The sequence below is a fragment of the Anser brachyrhynchus genome (genome assembly GCF_964034855.1).
Source record: "Anser brachyrhynchus genome assembly, chromosome: 4".
Lineage (NCBI taxonomy): Eukaryota > Metazoa > Chordata > Aves > Anseriformes > Anatidae > Anser > Anser brachyrhynchus.
The window spans coordinates 60,434,518-60,455,642 of NC_137698.1; the positions used below are offsets into that span (position 1 = coordinate 60,434,518).

At 41.1% G+C, this 21,125-nt stretch overlaps 1 protein-coding gene and 1 long non-coding RNA gene across 2 annotated transcripts in view; both read left to right on the forward strand.

Annotated features, from left to right (window-relative positions):
• PPARGC1A (PPARG coactivator 1 alpha) overlaps positions 1 to 21,125 on the forward strand; it is a 361,741-nt gene that overhangs the window by 64,609 nt on the left and 276,007 nt on the right. The gene's annotated exons all lie outside the window — the stretch shown is intronic.
• The window catches only part of LOC308194694, a 101,520-nt gene that overhangs the window by 38,730 nt on the left and 41,665 nt on the right, over positions 1 to 21,125 (forward strand). The window lies entirely within an intron of this gene.

Here is a 21,125-nt window from a genome sequence, read left to right on the forward strand (position 1 = left end):
GTGGACTGTTATTTGTTCCACCTTCTCAAGAGGTTTCAAGTCTGTGTTCAAGACCCACAGCACGCATTTGGCAAGGCAGACGTAATTCTAAATCGCCTTTGCGCTCTCTGAGCTTTGGAAGAAACGATGGCTGCTGCAGTCTGAAGCTGTGTCCAGAAGGCTGTGTGTGATGGCCCTGCTGAATCTGCTGCTTCCACGGGTGGAGGAATAGGAGAGGCAACTCGTGTCGGGGCAGAGGGCCCTAGGTATGGGAGGCAATGATCATCTGTGGCTGCCAGAGGCTGATTCAGATTTAGGATAAGCGAAGAACTGCGACTAATATGACGTGTAGAAAAAGCTCTCTCTGTTTTCATACGTGATCTTTGATGAGGTTCATTATTTTCCTTTATTTTTTTTTAAATGTAGCCATGGCTGATGTAAGCCTGACAATTGCATCAGTTTCCGTAGTTTATCTTGAAAATATATTTTTTCCCCACAGGTTTTGTTCAAAACCTAACAAAAAATCAGAAGTTCAGAAATTTGCCTCCCTATTTTGAGAACCTACCCTGATTTTTTATGCATTCTTAAAGATTCTGATGGTCAGTTTTGTCCACGGAGACATTAAGTAGATAGCTGTACGTGTGACTGGTTTGGCACAGCACTGATATGGGAAGCCCCTGCTTTCTGTTCTGCTTCACAGCCATGCCAGCCAGGCATTACGGCTCCTCGTGCCCACTGCTTGTCGTGTCACTGATCAGCTACATCGTGTGGCCTGCAGCACAGGCACCTAATCAGTGTGTAAAGGAATCGAGAGTTTGTTACTTAGGGGAAAATGGGGATTAAAATAAAAAAGATTGATTTTTTTTTTTCGGTGTCATTTAGGACTGGCTTATAATAAGATCCTGCTGCATTAGACAGTCTTTGCTTCGATTCTTGGCAGCGCTAGTTGGATTAGGAGTGTCTAGCATGCCACTGAAATCCGGAGATTGTGTGCCAGGTATTAAATAGTGGCAGAAACCTAGTGAAAAGTGGGAAGGCTCGCTCTAATAAACGACTTGTTATTTTCTTCAGAATGCAGGAATACATTTTGTTGATTGAGGACTGGATGTGTTTATGCATTTTCAGTTGAGATGAAATGACTTTGTAGAATAATTCTCCTAACACATCAGAAATATAGGCAATCAATTTGTATTAAAATATCACAAGTTAAGACTCTTCTTAACGTTCTAAATGATCTATACTTGGAATATTTTCAACTGGTTCTTGAATTATAAGAAGACCTTCTGGGTTCTTCTTGATTGGTGTGACTTGATTCGTTAGTCTTGCTTGGTATATACAACTCCCAGAACGTACATTTGTATCTATGGGGGACTGTGATACAGTGTGTGTTGTTACTCATTTTCACCTACATTGTCACGGATTAATAAGACCCAGGAATTTTTCTCCCTGCTGCAATGCTGAGTTCTCTTTGTGTGTGTGTCTGAACTGTTGCACGCTGGTTCACGTAACGCATGGCAGCGGAACTGGGGATGCACAGCTGAGATGTCGATACGCCAGTTTTGTGACCCAGCTGGTGACTGATTTGGCCTCAAGGATGAATTTGAGTGACTGCAGATTGTCTTCGCTCTGTCCCTACTCTAATGGCCTCATGGGATGCCTTCTGCCAACCCACATTTACTGGAGAGTGATGCGCTGCGGCTGTTCTGCCTTGCACCTGAAATCCAGGTGGAGGGCGGCGCCAGCACCAAGGGCCGGTGAGTGCAAGAGCAGACGTGCCAGGGAGCACGATGACTTTTAAGACCATCAGGAGTGTCTGCACCAAAGCCACACGTTACAGAAAAAAAAAGAAATATTTGTAGCTATTAAGAATAGAGAACAAAATAGTAACTATAACGCACTGGCATGAAAAAGAATATGCATGATGCAGTCACATGCAGGAGTATCTTAGGATGATTTCTGAATTTTGGAAGAAAAGGAGAAATGTAATCTTGTTGAAGTTCAGCAATTATGTACCGTAGTTAATTAATCATATAATTAAGTAAAATGAGACCGTATTTCTTGAAATGTGTCAGATAATTATGATACGTTTTGGTAATTACGTGTAATAAATTTAATTAAACATATAATTCAAGGAATCAGGAAAATTATTCCTTGAAATGATTTATCCTACCTATAGGTCAGAAAGATCTGTGATTTTTTTTCCCCCCTTATGCTCAGCTATGACCTTATAATCCAATCTTTTCTGCTTTTGACGACATTGCAGATTTCCAATATTAGCTTTTTGCCTTAATATTAGCTCTTGGTCAGAATTTTTCTTGGGATTCTTTGATCTTTATAATAGTATTGGTCACCCAGTATGAAAATCCTTGGATCTCTCTTGTTAGATCATTGCTCAGAAAATAGATGCTACTGTTATATTGTGCTGATTCTTGCTTCATTGCCGTGAAGTCGTGCAGAGTATTTGTAAAAGAAGATAAAGAAGAAGGAAACAAGAGGGAAACAAATATTACCCAAGTGTAAGCCAGTGTGCTCAGAGGTGTTTTAATATGTTTTATTGGCATTTGCCTGAAGCATCAAGCACACAAATACGCTCCCTTGGTGTGGAGGGCTAAACTGACCTCCCTTTCAAGTAGCAACATTTTTTATAGTTAGTTCTCATTTTCATGACTGCTGTGAGGAAATTCTGCTGCCGCTGCAGATGATACTGTAAGAAAGGGAAGCGGTGTAGGAAAACCCTATAAAATCATGCTCGTGATATTAATTTTCTCACCTCAGGCTTAATAATCATTTTATGGTCATTTTTGAAAAGTTTTTTAGCTATAATGTTTTATCTGTCTTTATGGTCTCTTATGCTGTATTTAATCAGTGTAATTACAGAAGGATAATTAAATATAATGCTACTTAGTTATAAAGATTTTAACACTATTACTATTAATGTAACTAAAAAAACCCTTGTAAATCTGGGTGTCTACACAAGGCAAAATATTGGTGCAATATATTTGATATGCCATTAAAAAGGAAACGGTGGTTCCTTTTCTGTGGTACAGCAGCACGCATGCAAATTCTTCAGTTCATTTGCAGTTGAAGAGACTTTTTAGCAGCATAAAATCAAATGAAATGAGAGGGACTTTTTTCTTTTTTGGATGTCTCAGATTTTTGAGGAACAGCATAGGCCCCAATTTAGAAAACTACTCAAGCAAATGATAAATTTACTTTTCTTAAGTAGAGGTCTTGAGTGCTTGTGCTTGAGTTACAGGTTAAAACGGCCAGATGGACTGGCTTTGCTGTGCAGTTCTGGTTTTGTACATTTTCTTGTACCTTTTGGAAAGCTAGACTCTGACCCAGTGCCGGCTGAGGTCTCCTAGTCAGTGGAAACTTAATGGGCATACTGCGATTACATTGTTTGGCTTAAAAAAAGAAAAAATGTAAGGAGCCTGTTAAGTCTTGTACAAAGCCACGCACCATCTTCCACAGCCGAACGCCCACCTTGCAGCTTGCTGTGCAAGTGGTGCCGTTCATCTCACGCTAGGTGAAGCCTGAACGTCTGATTGCTGCGTTGCAGCACGGAAGTCACAGCAGAGCTGTTTTTCAGGAGATGTTTCTGTATCTGGTGTGATCCATGGTTGTGTTTTTTGAATCAAGATGAAAGACTCCTTTGTAGGAGGAGATGTAAAGGGTTAAAGGTGCATTTGTGGGGGATGTTTCAGTGCTGCTTAGACCTTCTTGCAGTGCTGTCACAAACAGGATGCAAGGTGAATGTGCAATTTCTGTTCTGAGTATATATTCCTTTGTCCAGTAGAGGTTACTTTATATTCTTGACTTTCCATTGCGGGGTGTGGGGGGGAACAACTTCTAGATTGAAAAGTTAGATAGTGCTGTAGTGTAATAAGCATCACGGCTTCCTCCATCCATTTTTTTCGGGAGCGTATTCGGTGTGATACGAGTACGAAAACTTGTCACAGTGCGCACCCCTTGTCAGCCGTCTTAGCCTGCTCAGAAGGCAGGCCAGGGCTGGACGTGCTCGGAGCGCGAACTGCGCTCTCATCCTTCCTAGCTCCGAGCCGAGACGTTGGCAAGGCTGAGTCAAGGCGATGCCTTGATCTTGTCACGCAGCACTCGGAGATAAAGCACTTGTCTCCGCTCCTCCGCAGTACCTGTCACTCAGACACCTCCGCGGGCCCCAGCTTGGCACTCCTGGGGAGCTCTGGGACCGGCTTCTCCGCGCGCTGGTGCTAGCCCGTCGTGGTGCCAGAAGTCACCTGGGTGCTTTCTGGCAGTGGCTGGTCTCTTGTTTTGCACGTGCAGGTGTCAAACACACAGCGCTGGACCTTGGCAGGAGGCTGTCTGCCTTGGGGTAGGGCAGCACAGCAGTCTTCACCATGCTGCCTCGTGAGCACTGAGCTGCGCTTGCAGCACAGCGGCCAGTGCAGCAGTGATTCAGAATTGATCTGCCACACAAAAATGGAAATGAAACAAGTAAAACCATGTTTCATACTAATAACCTGGCAGTGACACCATATATGAAATACAGAGACAGAGAGCTTTGTTTTTCATGTTCTTGAGAAAAATGGAGGAAATGTACACTGGAAAAATGGGGACACTAGATGGCTCTTCCTGTGAATTTCAGGTGTGACTGGCTATCACCGGCAACAGTCTGGTGCCAAATTTGGGCTGGCTCTAGAAAACTTCCAGAAACTGCCTCCCATGGAGGGGGGCACAGGATTCAGGCCATGCCTCCACCATGGGGCTGAGGGCGCCGAGCTGCTTCTGTCTGCATCGCGGGGTGCAGAGCTGCAGGCTGACTTGAAAATGAGATGCAAAACTCCCCTCCTGTCTTCTCCCTCCTGTTGAAGAGATCATTTTACAAACTAGAACTATTTTCCGTTCCATTTTCCTAAAGCAAGTGTGTCTTCAGTGGGGTAATGCCTCTTCTGCGGGGAGCGTGAGCGCAGCCGTTGTATCACCTGAGTGCTGCCTCTGCCCTATTCACGTGGCAGTGATAAGAAATCCTTCTTGGAGTTTTTGTAATACCACTACTATCCCGGTAGCACAAGGTATCAGAGTAGTATTACATCGGTTTGAAAAGTACCGTAAGACAGGCAGTATGCAAGCTGGGGAGGACGCCGCTTTTGTGTAATTCATCGCATTAAATGCCTTTCGTTCTGCCTCTCCCTGCCAGAAGAGGAGGTACAGCATGGTTTGGAAGGGCTCAGCCATGTCCTAAGTGCTTCTGAAGGAGATGAGCAGCTGCTGTGCTCCTTTCGCTTCCAAAAAGGCTGATAGCAGCATTTCTGGGCCTCACTGCACAGCTGCCTTCTTGCTGCAGCCCCACGGCTGAAGGCGGGCCTAGGAGCATCAGTAATCTTGGAAGGGGTGAACAAAGTCTGAAAAGTACACAGTAATATTCAAAGGCAGCTTTTAAGAAGTAAAGCTGCTGCCAGGAGAGTAGAAGTATCAACATATAATGCTGGTACCATGTATTACAGTGGTCATTTACTATTCATAGCATCGAGTGCACATTCCTTTACAACCTTGGAGGTTGGAGTGAGATGTAAATGTTGCATCTGCCTTGTAACAGTGCTCTGCACAAAAGTAAATTTCATTTGGTTATCTCCATTTTTGTGGGGTTAAGTCAGAGTTTATGGGGGTGTATATTCAGAACTCCTTGCATTTAGATTCTAGGTTCCTTGGCTGGCATCCCAAGCTGTTTTATTTAAAAAATAAAATAAAACCACAGAACTGTTGGTTTTCCAAGTGTATGGATGCGTCTGCGGTTACTGTTATGGTACATGTGCAACTTAAGTATTGCTGCTTCTCTTCACATTTCAAAGAGGTGTAAGATGACAGCTCGTGGATTACTATCCTTGAAATAAAATGTCCACTTATGACTTAATTTGATGCCTAGGAAGGCACTGACACTGCATGTTTTGTTGGTGGGCTCATCAAAAGGCAGTGGTATCTCGGTGTGGTGTTGGAACTTTAATGAGTGGAAAGCGTGTCAGAAACTGTATTTCACATTTAGGATATAAATTCTTGTAGTGTGCACTGTTCTTTTAAACTATATAACGGATATAAACAGAAGCTGCTAGATTGCCTCTCCTCCCCCCCTCAGGTAATTTGTTCCTTAGAATATAAAGGATATTGGCTTAAATGTGTTTCTTTTACAGCACTTAAGGGAATTCCTAAAAAACAACAAAAACAGCCTAGTTAATGAAAGAAGCGATTTTAAAATACCACTTAATTCTTGGATAGTTGAGTTATTACACCTTTGCTAAGCATTGTAGTAAGGAAGCTGCTTTAATTATAAATAAAAGGACTGGTAAGTGAGATGAATTTCTGCTAAGCAGGGAGCTCAGCCCAGCTCTGACTTGGAGCAGAGCCCTGTTGTAGCCCCTTCTCATTCCCAGCGCCGCGGTTTGTGTTAGTGACGTGCTTGGTTTTTCAGTGGGCGGACGGAAGGAGCATTAAAAAGGCACAGCAGTTCATTAGTATGGGGTTGCGTTTTGGAAACTATTGGGTAGAGAAGTCCATTAAAAAACAATTAAGATCGAGTGAAATGCAGTAATCTCATTCTCCAGAGGCTTCACGTGCACGGGACTGCCACTGTGAGATGGCGGTGGCATTCCTGCGCTGGCACCTCAACCCACACAGCTACAACCAGATTTTTTCTCTTCATCTGCCTGGCTCTCTCCGCCTGTGGTGGTGGCTTCTCCTCTGAGCTGAGTGGTTCAGTACGTTTCTGAATACATAGCTGTGTGTTGGCTCTCTTCTTGGAAAATCCCTTAGCGGGAGAGCAATGGATGGCAGCTCATAGTGCTGGCTTCACGAAAGGAGGGTGGCTGTCCTTGTGGGCTAGGGAAACTTCTCCAGACACCTCTGTAGCCTGCGTAAGTTTAAACAAACTTGCACCTAGCACAGTTCCTCCCCACTCCATGCACCCCAGTGCTTACGGCAAGTCTGTTTTCAAGGTGCGTGTGTCTTCAGGAGCAGCTTCAGGCTCAGGATTTCATTCCTTCTGCTTGTAATAAACACCGGGGAAGACACAGTGGATATTCCTGTGTTTTTTTCCAGCCAGTCTTTATCCCTTTGAATTCATCCTTTTAAAATTTATCTTCAACAGTCTTTGCGGGCAAAAAGTTAGCTCCCCACCGTTTGTCCTAGAATTTCCCCCCCTTTTTTTGCCCAGTCATTCTGTAGATGTATTTTCTTACTGCTTTTCAGAAGCAGCTCACCTGCCTTTCCAGGAGCTAATCGCTGCTCAAAACATGTTGGTATAATGACTGAGACATTTCCTGTAAACACAATTTCTTTGAGCTACTCAGTGGTGTTTATTTTCCTTCTCCCCTCTGAGCCGTCTTTTCTTACGCCTTGCTGGCAGCCTCTGTGCCTACCTGCAGGCTGCTCTCGGGTGCAAACCTGGCTGCTCTTCTGTGATTTCTCACCCCATCGCTTATCCTGCTCGGTAAACCATCTCCCACTCCCCTCCTGGGCTGCTCCTTGCCTCTCCCAAAGTCCCTGTGCTCAGCAGAGGCACTGCCAGGCATGCAGAGGACGGTTCCTTGACTCGATGTGGTGTTTGTAATGGTCTGGGAAGGTGGAAGGGTCGTGATAGATGGGCACAGTAATTTTTTTTTTTTTTTTCCCCATAAAGCAGGAGCATGTTTTTACTGTGCTGTCTCTACTGGTCCATTTACCACTGAGGGAAGAAAGAATTGGAGATTAGGAGTTGTTCTGGTAAATTAACCCTACCTGGTCTCATGTGATTAGTCACTAATACATTTTTGCATGAGCACCTTGGGTTGACAAATTCTGACTCCTAGCACCAGGTGGCTAAGAGCTTTCCTACAGAAATACGTGAGCATGAAGTAATGTCTACTGGTGAATTATTTTTTTTTAGTTAACGGGAACTGACATCTTCTGCCATCAACTGTAATTCAAGTAAATGATACTCTCGGTGACAGAAGAAATTAAGGTATATTGTACAGCACATGGCCTCAACACAAATTCATGTTTTTCAACATCCTAAATTATGTCAGCAGTATGTTTACAGTCAAGTTTTTTTTAAGGCAGATTGTTTATGTCAGTGTATATCTTTTTGAGATCTTTATGCTCTCATTATCCAGTTTTTCATACCTCACCAGCATTGCATAGGGCATCTTTTCATAGAGACAGGTGGAAAGAAGTTCCAAGTTTCTTATTTGGTGTCTGATTTGGGAAACTCCTGTGTACGCAGCAATTCTGGAAGTCAGGTGTCTCAATAAGGAGGCGGAAGACTGTTTTTAGATAACCATGTTTTGGAAATCTTGCTTGTAATTTGCTTCCGTAACAAAAAGTGGTCAGTTCTTCTTTTGTGCTTCCTCTTCTGCCTGCAGAATGGACAGTGAGGATTTATCTGCTTGGCAAGGATGCTGGGGAGAGGCAGGAATGTCTGTGAAGTGCTTTCAACTTGTGATGCACAGTGGAGTAATGCTTCTATGAATAACATTTTCTGCTCCATTTTTCATGGTAGCCAATTAATGTATCAAAAGAGTGTAACTTTCGGAATCATGTTGGTTGATAGAAATGCACAGAATGTTTATCTTCAAGAGGCAACGAAGAAAAGTAACTGATAAACATGGCAAAAATCACTTGGAAGAGTGTGAATGAGTGTTCGTCTTCCCAAATTAATCAACAGCTTCCTTAAGATGGAAGATTTGACTATTTCACGTTCACTTGCTATAACTAAGATATCAGCCAAGTTCAGTATCTAGATATGTTTTAAATTATTTTTTCTCCCACACTTTAAAGGGGAAGAAAATGTACTAATTTGTGACATCAGCAGTACGTGAAATCACCCCTTTATGTATCTGTTACAAGACTTAACCAAGTGCGGCAGGCAGGCGTTCAGATGGATGTCATATCACGTGTTTTCTCTCTTACCCTGTCCATGGACAGGTAGATCAGAAACGGTTCCAGGTCTGCACTCAACAGAACCGTACAACTCTGAGCAAGCCTTTACAACTCAGCAATATGAAGAGAGAAACGGCAACGCTATTGTCAGCTCTGTATCTTCCAATGCCAGTTTTAGAAAGGCAGTGTGGGAACAAATAACCTTAATTGAGCCCCTTGGCAGAAGTAATTGTGATTTAAAATTCTGTTTTTTTCTCAGCTGTAAGTGGCAGAAATTTGGTTTATTTTTATATGAGTGCCACTTAGTAAAACCCACTAGATTGTTGATTAACCCTGTATAATGTTTTTGATATAACTTTTCTTCTAACCAAGAAATTTGACTAGATGACACAGAAGGGCTTAGCCACGTTAGATTTTTTTTTTTTAATCCATCTACCTAACCATTAAAAATTCCAGAAGAAATAAGGAGGTGTTTAGCTTAAAAGCTTTCAAAGTAAGGTAGTTCATTTTTCAATGCTGGAGTGTTATTTTTATTTTTTATTTTTGGTTTTAGTATAGCTTTTTGGTAATTGCTTAAAATTGAAGTTTAATATTTGAGGCCAAACAGACTGTTCAATTCTCAGCCTACAGATTATTTTCTGACCTTTTCATCCTCAGAATTGTGTGAGTAATGTTTCTGGTTTAACATGAAAAAAATATTATTACTGATATTTTTGTTACTGATACTTGTTAACAAACTGAAAAATCTGTTGTCTAACTCAATTGTTTAAATCTGCTGTGCTTAGAGATTTGTGGGAACTTTCTGCTTTTTAACAAGGAAACAAATAGATCTGAATTTAATCTTTCATGAACTGTAGAATACTTTCAGATGAGTTTTGCTATTGAGTCAGGTGACAGGCACATAGCAGGTACAAGATTTTTTAAGTGTTATTCTCGTAATCAGTATGCAGAAATGTATATGTATGTGTATCTGTCATCTTTGTGTGCTTTTTGCATATAATTTATTTATTCAGAAGCAGTTCAGTTTGTACGGGGATTGTTAAGAACTTCCAACTTGGTATGTTCTGAGTTCAGTAATTTTAACATAAATTATTCTTAGGTTGAAATTAGCTCTAGATTTCCATTGGGAAGGGAATAGTATCACCCATTAAAAAAATTTGCCTGGGGTTATACATAACAGAGGAGTCAAACAATTGGGGAATTGCTGTGTTCCTTATTGCAGGGCAATGCTTTGTATTGGGGGACAGGTTCAAAAAGAGCAGTAGGTTGCAAATCAAATTCAAGTAGCTTTTTTTTTTTAAGTGCTGTTAGTTCCAAAGTCTCTCTCCTTAAAACCCCTGATTTAATTTGATTATGTTGATTCCTATTTTTGTACTATTTTTTGGTCTGTCTTTTCCATTGTCACTGGTGTTGTGATTCTACTGATTATTCCTGTGTTTAGAAATTTTACATCACTGGTGTCAAATCTTGGATCCCAAGCTAGATTCATCTGCAGAATGAACTCTGGCCCTTGTGATATTTTTCAATATTCAGTTTTATTGAAAAACAACAACCCTCTAGCAAACAACATTTTTAGATCTTCCAGTAAAAAAAACTTCCAGTAAATGAATTGCAATGTAGCTGAATTTAACCTGCCAAGGTACCTGGGACGTTAACTCCAGGAACAAGTGATAAGATAACAAGCTTTGTGTGCTGCTGTTCATGACATGATTTGTTGCCTATGATTTTAGGAAATAAAGGTGGGAAAAGTGTGTGTATACACACACACATATATATGAATATATATAAATGACAATAGGAAGTAAGAAGTCAAAGGGAAGAAAGAATGAGCAACAGAAATAGAGGAAAAATGCAAGGGTGTATTTGCCAAATGTTTTTCTTGGTTCAAGAATGGCCCTGTTGGGGGGGGGGGGGGGGGGGGGAAGGAACAGAAGACAGTGGGTGAACGAAGATGACTTGGACAACGATGAGTTGTTTTCTAGGACACAGGGCACTGTCACAGCATCATTGTGTTCCGTTTTGGGCCCCCCAGTACAAGAAGGACACCGAGGCCCTGGAGTGTGTCCAGAAAAGAGCTACGAAGCTGGTAAAGGGCCTGGAGCACAAGTCCTGTGAGGAGCGGCTGAGGGAGCTGGGGTTGTTTAGTCTGGAGAAGAGGAGGCTCAAGAGAGACCTTATTGCTGTCTACAGCTACCTGAAAGGAAGGCGTGTTACCTCTTCTCACAGGTAACTAGTGATAGGACTAGAGGGAATGGCCTCAAGTTGAGCGAGGGGAGGTTTAGGTTAAAAGTTAGGAGACATTTCTTCTCAGAAAGAGCAGTGAGGCATTGGGACGGGTTGCCCAGGGAGGTGGTGGTGTCATTGTCCCTGGGGGTGTTCAAGGAAAGGCTAGACGTGGTGCTTAGGGACATGGTTTAGTGGGTGACATTGGTATTAGGGTGATGGTTGGACCCGATGATCTTGGAGACTTTAAAGCTTCAGAGCAAATCCATGTTTGTACACTCAGACAGATTTTAATTATCAAAATTTCTTTGAAATAGGAAGAAACTTTAGAGTTCCGAATGTACCTAAATGATAGGAATGGAGGAAAATAGGGTGAGATGTTTACGTAGAGAGAAACTTAAAAAAAAAGGAAAAAAAATAGGAAATTCTGCTTCAGTGTCATATGTGCATGACAAAATTTGAAAACAATTAGACTAAAATGCCAAAGAAATTAAAAATGAAACATTTAATCTTTAAGCTATTAGTAATAGAAAGGAGTACATCCCAGAGGAATTAAAAAAAAAAAGTGAATAAAATTTTGAGTTTTCTGGATTTTTTGATTTTACTATCCTATATGTTGTAATCTAGAACATTATTTGACTGTATATCAAAAATTTCAGTTTAGGAATGAGCTTGCATTGTGAACATATATAAGGTACCGGCATTTGACGATAAGAAATTTAATGATCCACAGCCAGAAAAGTTAGGGAAAGCAAGCAATAACACAGCACTGAATGTACTCATTCCTTCATCACAAATATAGGCATGGTTTTGAAATGCTGTGAAACCGGGTGATACCGAGGTGCTCTGGTAATGGGGGCCATATAAAAGTGAAGTAGATGGATGAGAACAGATGGAAACCTGAGGGAGGGAAATGACCTGTCCGGAATTCTGCCTGCTCCTGTTGTTTCAAAAGAGTATTTAGCGAATCCATAGGACTTGGTGCTATATAGAAATGTCATTTCCTTGTGTTTCCAGTCACTTGGGGGTAACAAATGGACTCCTTCACCATGCTGTAATTATGAGAGGAAAAAGAATTGCTTACAGGATCTTTGCGTAATTCAGGCTGAAGAGACCTCAGGAGGTCTCTCACACAGCATGGCCAGGTCAGACCAGGTTGCTCATGGATTGATCCAGCTGGATCTAAAAAGCTTCCAAGGACAGAGACTGAACAGTCTCTGAGGACAGTTCCACTGCTGGACTGTCTTTGTGGGGAAAAGGTCCTCACCATGCATCCCGTCTGAACCTTTCTTACTTCACCGTATGCCCATCCTCTGTTATCCCACTGTGCGCTACCTCATCTCCTCAGTGACCCTCCCCTCAGGGTGCTGGGGACTGTTGTAGGTGCCCCAGAGCTGTCTCTTCTCCAGGCTGAACAAACCCAGCTCCCTCAGTCTCTCCTCACAGGGTGGGTGCTCCAGTCGGCCTGGGGACCCTCTGCTGAAGTTGCCGCAGTTTACTGATGCGTTTCTTGTATCTGGGGAGAGCCGGGGGTTAAAACTGGATATGGTGTTTGAGAGCAGTCTGAGGAGTGCTGAGCAGAGGGGGATCAGCCCTTCCCTGCCTGCTGGCTATATGCCTTTTAATACAGCCAAGAAAGTTTTGGTTGCAAGGCACGCTGTGGGCTCATGTTTGGCTTGCTTATATGTACCAACACCATTTCCACCGTTTCCACAGGACTGTTCCTGTCTAGACACCAGCGTATATTGTTAATTCCTTCCCAAGTGCAGGACATTGCATTTGTCCTTGTTGAATTTCAGGAGGTTCCTGCTGGCCCATTCTGACAGCCTGTCCAGGTCCTTCTGGATGGCAGTGCTGCTCTCCAGTGTGCTAGATCCCCCAGTTTGGGGTCATCCACAGTCTTGCAGAGAGTGCACCCCATTGCTTCCTCTGGGCCATTGATAAAGATCTTAAAAAAGAATGGGGCCCAGGACAGATGTCTGCTGTACTCCAGGTAGAGGATGGTCCATTTACCACTACCCTCTGAGCCTGGCCATCCAAGTAGTTCTTTACATGCAGTTGTCCACCCATCTGGTCTGTAATGTCCTCAGTTGGATGCAGGAATCTTGCAAGAGACTGTGTCAAAAGCCTTGTGAATGTTGAGGTAAATATTGCCCATTGAAGAAAAGTGTTCCAGGAGAATTTGCTCCTTGATTTTGCCAGGGAACAAAATTAGGCTGATTGGCTTCCCCAGGCTGTTCTTCTGTGCTTGTCTAAGACTGGTGCAAGATTTGCTTCCCTGCAGTTGTTCAGGACCTGGCCTGCTCCTCAAGGCCTTTCAGAGGTGATGGAGTGCCCTTACAAGAGCAGCAGCTGGCACTGTGAGCCCCCTGCAGCCCATCTAGTCCCCTGGAGACCTATGGGTCCAGATCTCTTGAGATCCATGGCTTGATCCTCATCTACTGCTGGTCATCTCCTCCTCAGACCCTGCCTCTCAGCACTGAGACCTTGGGGACTGCTGGTGAAGACAGGACCAAAAACGGCATGGGGTACCTCAGCTTTACCTGTGTCCAGTGTCACTAAATCACCTGCCCAGGTTTTGGGCTTACTGTACTAGAACAGACCTGTGTTTCATAAAGACTTACTTTAGACTTGTATCCCCCCGCTACTCTGTTCTTTGAAAACTAGATAATTCATTTTAAGCCCTCTAATTAAAAGAATGGGCACAGTCGTGAACAAATGCGACGGTCTACCTGGCCTAGCATCCTGCTTCTGTTGTTGGGTGTTTTATGCCACTTCAGAGGAAGGAGGCTGGCACAAACAGCTATAGAATAATCTGTCTGCAATGAAACTTTCGATTTCAACTGCTTTCATTAGGGACTGTCTTTTCCTGTGAAGCAGGGGGATTTTTATCCTTGATGTCCTTTGGACTATGTTTTCACGTCCTACTTGACAGAGGTAATGTATTCAAGGGGAGTATATGCCATTAATTTACAGTGATGGCAATATAAATGGCAGTATATTAATATTTTTCATATTCTGTATTCCCTTCTCAATACATCGTAACATCCCGTTCACTTTTTTGACCCCTCATGTGTATTGAGCGAACATCTTCATTGAAGTGCCCATGATGAATCTCGCATCTTTTTTTCCTGAGAGGTTATAACTAATTCAGAATCCATCAGTATGTACAAGTGGCTTTAAATTTGTTCCTTCTAGTGTACCCTACTCTGCACTTTTTTCACAGTGAATTTCATCTGCTGTCAGGTTGTCCAATTACCTAGTTTTTTAAAGGTCCTTCTGGAGTTCCTCACAATCCTTTGTAGTCTTGTCTACCCTAAATAGTTCTCTGTAGTCAGCGAATTTCACATTCTTATTACTTACAGCATGTCAGCTTTCAGTTATTAGTAAATATGAATAACTGCGCCATTCACAGTATTGATCCTCTGGACATGCTTTCTTTCTACACCAGTTATTTTGTGCTCCTTGTTCCTCATTCCAATCCTTTAGTTAGTCTTTTAGTTCACAGCAAGAATGCATCTATAAAATGTGTGTGTCTCACTGAATATTCGCAAGAAGTAATGCTAGATATGGAGGCTGGCCTCCAAGGTGTCCTCTGTAGTCAGGGAAGTGAAGTGGCCTTTGACACAAGAATGTAATCTTAGGGTTTGTGAATTTCTTCAGAGGTCTTCACTATCACCCAAGAATACTTGGCCTTCATGACTGTTTCTAGGTTTTCTAAGTAAATTCATACCAAGAAGCTTCTGGAAAGTCTATATAATGTTCCTTCACTCTAGATTTTCTTCACTCAGATTGATTTGGACTCAGAGCATTCCTAACGGGACAAAGCAGCCCTTTTTCTGAGGAATTCTGTTACACCCCAGTATGTATTTTGTGCGAGCGGTAGTCAAGGCGCGTTCTGTTTGAAGAGTAGAAATCATGTACCTCTAATTACGTGGATTGTGTGCAACTTCTCTCCTTTTTCCTTGAGTTTGGAAATGCAACCGTACATTTGTAATTGTATCTCAGCGCTCTTGATCCTTGCTTCTTTCAGAACTGGGATCAGTGTTTCACAGCCAACCTTTGGGGCTGGAAACTGCTAAGCTTACAAGACTGCTTAGGAAACATTTGTCATGAAAGCTTGACAAGTGAAGGTTTTGTATACAAAAGGCTTACGTTGGTTCAAGGTTATACTGAAAAATTAATGGAAGAGAGATCTGTTGAGAGTAACGTAATAGACAAACTGCATCAAGAACAGGAAATCCAATCAATTGGAGATAGTGGAGGTGGAAAGAGATCTTGGGAGGGGTAAGTATCTTACATGCCTGCCTATTTTTTGGCTTCCCTGGAGGTTGAGTTGTAAGACTAACCCTGGTTCTGAGCCAATACAGCCATGCTTACATTCTCAGAAATGATAAAACTATGAAATACAAACTTCATGCAGTATATAGAACGTATAATACTAGAACATTCAAAATAGTATGTTTTTATTCTACCTGATTTCCAAATACTGTCTCTTTGCCCTAACAGTCATATCAAGACAGATGTGCTATAAATGAGATCACTTTTCCAAAAGTATCTCAAACTGAGGAAGGCTGGTGGTCCTGAAGGGAATAAACAGCTGAATTTGTCAAGATACTTTTACCATCCTGTCTGTGACAGCACCAGTCTGATGGAGAGTTGCCTATTCCAAGTATTGTTAATTGAGATAGATAGGGATTCTAAGAAAGATTTTAGGTTCCTGGCAATTTATTTTAACTGAACTATCGATACTCAGGTGGCCTAACAGGCATTCAGTTCTTACTGTTCTTAGGGAATCGATTACTGGTGTGGTGTATTTGCCTGTTTTGAGGACTTTCTTTGCCATCTTAGCTCCTTTTTAGTAGTTTACACGATGATTTTTTTTGTCTGTTGGCTTCTCATGGCTTTGTGTGTGTGTATGCATGTGCGTGCTTTATTATTTAGCCATACTATTTTGTTTTTGACTTTTTGGGGTATAAAAACCTGCTGTGACTCTAATAAAGTAATTTTAGTAGACTTCTGTGGATTTTAATTTCTTAATTTTCCCCTTTAGGGTCTATAACTAAATTCCTCATTTAGGGGAAAAGTCTCCTGCTTCAAGTTTAGTGTCATAGCACTACCTCTTGATAGGACCCTCACAGGGGATCCAATTTAATCACCCTGTGACCACTGCTACTTAATGGCTGAATTTTACTTCAGCCATTAAGTATTTTATCTGAACCAATTCCACTCTGTTACAGTTCTTGTTTGAATTGTTTTGTGTGCTCTGCAAGAAGCCTCCTCTTCAGCACCTAACCTAAAGTGATAGTGGTAGCCGAAGATGTCCATTCCGACTGTTGTAATTAACGTTTATGAGTACACACATCTGCCAAACTCATTTGAATTCCAGTTCTGGCTTCCCTTCCCACTCAAAGGGGAGTGGAGGGGTGGATTTTCTCATGTGGAGACAAGGGTGGCTTTGTTCTTCCCCTTCTTACTTACATGGAGAGGACAATATGTAATGTTGGCATCACATTGCTCTGAAGGTGCACTCCCTCGCAAGGTGTGGCCGTGGCATTACAGTACCACAACGTCTTTCACTTCGTATCAAGCGATTTTTCCTTGCCTTGTGTACTTTAGAAAAGAGAGAAAACCTGGTGCTCAAGACTCATAGTGAGTCTTTTGCTCTGTGTCAGTGCAGGCTCTGTCAAGCTGGGGCTGTTGTGCAGGTAAAAAAAAAAAAAAAAAAAGAAAATTATTTTCAAAAGCTGCTATAAAAATGTACAAAAGGATCTCAAAAATAGGTCCCAATTTCAGATTTCTTCATTTCCTGTCAATACCCTGGTGGTCTTCCAAATGAGAAGAAACACTTGGATTTACCAAACAAAATCCTGTGTTTCTGAAGTGTCTCACACAGCCTACATATATTTTTGTCTATATCTAAGGAGAGAGTGGGGCCCTTTCTTCTGAAAAGCTTCCTTACTGCTTGCCTCAGACTCTGCAAGTGTAATCACCTTGATAAAATGCATGGCTTTTTATAGTTGCTGTTACACTGTGATGAACTCCTGGTGGTTGGAGTAGTTGCTAATGCTTCCTTGCATTTCTAATCTTTTGATAGAATAAGCAGAGGAGAGAGGGCGATGGTCCATAGTTCAGTTTGGCAGTGTGAACCTTTAGTTCAAAAAAACCCACAACATATCAGCAGACCATTTTCATAATGCAACTCCTTTCCCTGCCCCTTTTTCCTAAACCTCAGTGCTATGCAATGATATTTATTAGGTCAGATGATGTACTTTGCTCCAAAACATTCATATGGAGAAAAATGAACAATTGTGATTAAAATTGATTTTTTCCCTTTGGGAAGTTAGAATCAAAAATGGTTACCTGCTCATTTATGAAACAGATTTATTCTGTTGACATGGAGGCTTGTTTGAAATGTAATTGAATTTCTGTTACCTAATGGAAAGTGACAGTTAACAGTATTTATTTTCCATTTGTGTCTCAGTAGATAACATAACACAATTTTGATTTGTAGTTAGCTTTGGAATCTGAGATTGTTCTATCTCTGTAATTGAAAAGATGGGAGCGTGATGGCCTAATACAATCCTTTTTTGTTTTTTCTTTTCTTTTTTTTTTCCACCAGTAAAGGCAACATTAGTACAGTAAACAGCATCTATTCTGGCTTAATGCTTGCACTGAGATGTTATTTTTGCATTCTGCCTTTCTCATTAGAAACTGACACATCATGATCTGGATTGATAATTCTTCCATTTAGACACTCTGAGCTAACCTATTTCTATGAGCAATGCCTCCCTTTCCTGCCCACCTCAAAATAACTTTTTTTTACCTTGCAGACAGAACAGCTTTCTTAGTCACAAAACCACAATTACATTGCTCTTTTTTTTTTTCTTCACAATATATTTTCACAGCATGTATCACACTTTATATGGAAAGCCATCGTTTCATTTTTAACATTAAAAACAACGGATAACAACTCTGTTTGTACATAGCTACATGCATTATGCTCCAATTCCCCTGTCACTTTTTAGAATTCTGCCTTAAGTCCAGTGGTACTGAAGAAGAAACACTTCTTGGAGATGCAGTTGTCTGCTCTTTCATTTGTCGTGGTGAGACATTTGCTGCCCTCTCTAAAGCCTGTTCACCGTAGTTACTTGTCTGGTAGGTGATTGCATCTCTGAAAAAATATGTAGTGCTTGCATTACAATACCAAGGGGACTAATAATGTAGTGGCACCCAAATGTTGTGGAGGAGCTTGTTTTCTCTCATAATTGCATTAGGTAATCAAATGGATTGTCTTCAATCGTAGATGGTACAAAGATACTCCAGAGCAAAAACGTGGTCATCTTGGTGCAGCTTCCCTTTCCAGATGGCCCAGACAGAGGACACTAACCATCTCTATTGATTTACCAGCTTCCACTGCTATTTTTGCCATCACTTATTTAAACAAGTAGTTCTTTAACCAGTAGTTGTGCACTGTCCTGTTAGAGCATTTGGGAAAGGGTATTATTCTGAAGATATTTTTGGTATACTAAAGTGTTCACAAAGTCAAGCTTTTTATAGTGTATCAGATATCACAACTATTAATTATTCAACCACCAGATTTTTTTCCTTCATGCTGATGAATAAATTAAGAAGTCATTTTTTATGAGCTACCTTGATTCTTAAGTTGATTTGGGAATAGAAAATAGGAATATGGCTCTGTAGTTTCTAAAGTGGAAGCTGAAAGGAGTTTTTGTACGTCGATATCACACTAGCACAAAGAAGGATTGTTTCACTGGGGTTATTTTAAGAGTTTGCATGTGCATAAGAAGCACAGAAAATGGATACAGATTTTAGAAAATCCAGAAATAGTTCCTGAAAAACACAGGAGCAGTATGTTTTATAGCTTCTGCCTCTAGGTTTTTAGGTGTTAATTCACACAAAAATCCGTGTATTTTCAAACTGCACTTCATTAAAACCTCAGTGATTTCTGATATGAGCTTCGCAGAAGTTGAATTTATCTATTCAATAAATAGATGAAATCATAAATAATAACAATGCATAAGGTACCCTAAATTGACAAAAATTCAAACTAATATGAACAGGAGACTTGCTGCATTGAATATGAACAAAAAAATTACAATAAAAAGCATGAAATGTGTCATATTTTCAAAGCTGCCTTGAGTTTCTCTGCAGTATTCACAAACCACAGATTTTATCCTTGTTCCTTGCTTGGCCTACAGTATTCATAGGTTGAGACTTACCATAATTTAAGACCTGCTAATGAACAATTATTTCATGCATCATTTTTAATCGTAGTACTGAATATATAAATATGCTGTTTCAAGTGATGGATATCCAAGCTTGTAATGACAAAATATTTCAATACATTTTAATTAGACCTGGAGTGGAAATTTCAATGGGTATTGCCACGCATGCTTCTTTCCGTGTGCAGAAATACATGTATGCATATAGAGGTACGTGTGTATGTATGTGTGTATACATATATGAATGTAAGCATATATATATATTTAAAACATGCCTCTGTGTGTGCACGTATACATCAGGAAGTCTGTTGTGACATAGGTTACTGAATGATAACCTACTCCTGAACACCTCTGTTTTCAGTGGCTGCCATACAGGTGAGGGAGCTCACAAAAGCTTAATGCCCTATACTGTTTTGTGCTGAAAACATTGACGTTGGTGCAAAATATAGCTTGCAAACTTACAAAGTTCAGGTGACTCACACTTTTTTCCCCCCCATACCCATAGGTACCTGGCAGTCTCTGGCAGGCGGGGTAGCCGTATTTGTTCTTTTTTAACCCCAAGTTACGGCTGTCTTTTGACCTTTATGGTAATTTCCTACATGCCCTATTCTGATTATTCATTTTTGGAGAGGTTTCCTGGTAATTTCATTAATAGTTTGAGCATAAAACAACAAAATTACCTCAGCTTTTTGTGGAATAAGCAATCTTTTGCTGAAAGGTGGTATCTGAGTAGGCTTTATGTGGAAAACTACAAATATGAAATACAGGGCAGTACTCTCTGAGAAGAAAATTACAAGGTATATGCTGTTTCATCAGTTGTTTACATTTATTTGTTCCTTTCCTACTGGAAGTGCACTGATCTCTGTTGGTAACTGCGTAAAACATCAGTTTTAGTCATAAAGAAGTGTTCCAAAATAGTCAACAGCATGGCAGAAATGAAAAGACGCATTAGAAGTAACTAGATCTGTGGAAAGGCTTCCAATGGGGAGAAATTAAAAAGCTGGAATTACTTAGTTTGGAGTGGAGATTAATGACCAAAGCCATAGGAAATGGTGCTACAAATAAAAAAGCCTGGTGAGATTTCTCACTTGCTTTTTTTTTGTCATGTAAAGGCTGCAAGGGAAGGGAAGCATCCTACTACCATTAACTTATTTGTTTAGGTATTTATCTATTACTGTATATTAAGTATATTAAATAAGAAACTGCTAAAGGTTGCACGCAATATGTGTGTACTTTTGTACCATGAGCAACGAAGACGTGGGCCTCAGTTGCTGTGATTATGCTGATTACTGCTCACTGGAAAGGAGGGTTTATGGTGTACAAATTCCCCATTTTAGGGATTTCTTGAAGTAGGGTGTGTAGCACTGAAAACCTGTTAAGCTTTTTTGTAGCTGCTAGCCTCCTCTGCCATTTACCACATGCTGTACAAAGACAAGTTGAAAACAGCACAGTTATGTTCCGGAACAAGCCTTTGGATGAAAAATAAGAAAATAATTCACTGTTTATTGCTAGGCTGGATAAAAACATCATGAATATCAGTGCTTCGTGGCAAAACGAAATCAGGAGAAATTTTCATCTGTAGTATTTTGTAGTGGTTTGTTACAGGGTGGTTTGTTGCAGGTATTTTTCAGCTTCTCAGTCAGCCAGTAGTGGCCGAGTGAAGAAGGAGGTGGTTCTCTGCGCTTCCTGGGATCATCAGTTAGACATTTTGCTGTGAAGTGTAGGTATTTCGACTGCTGTGTGAAATGTAACTTGATGTGGCTTTCTGTTTCATTATGTGCTCTGTAG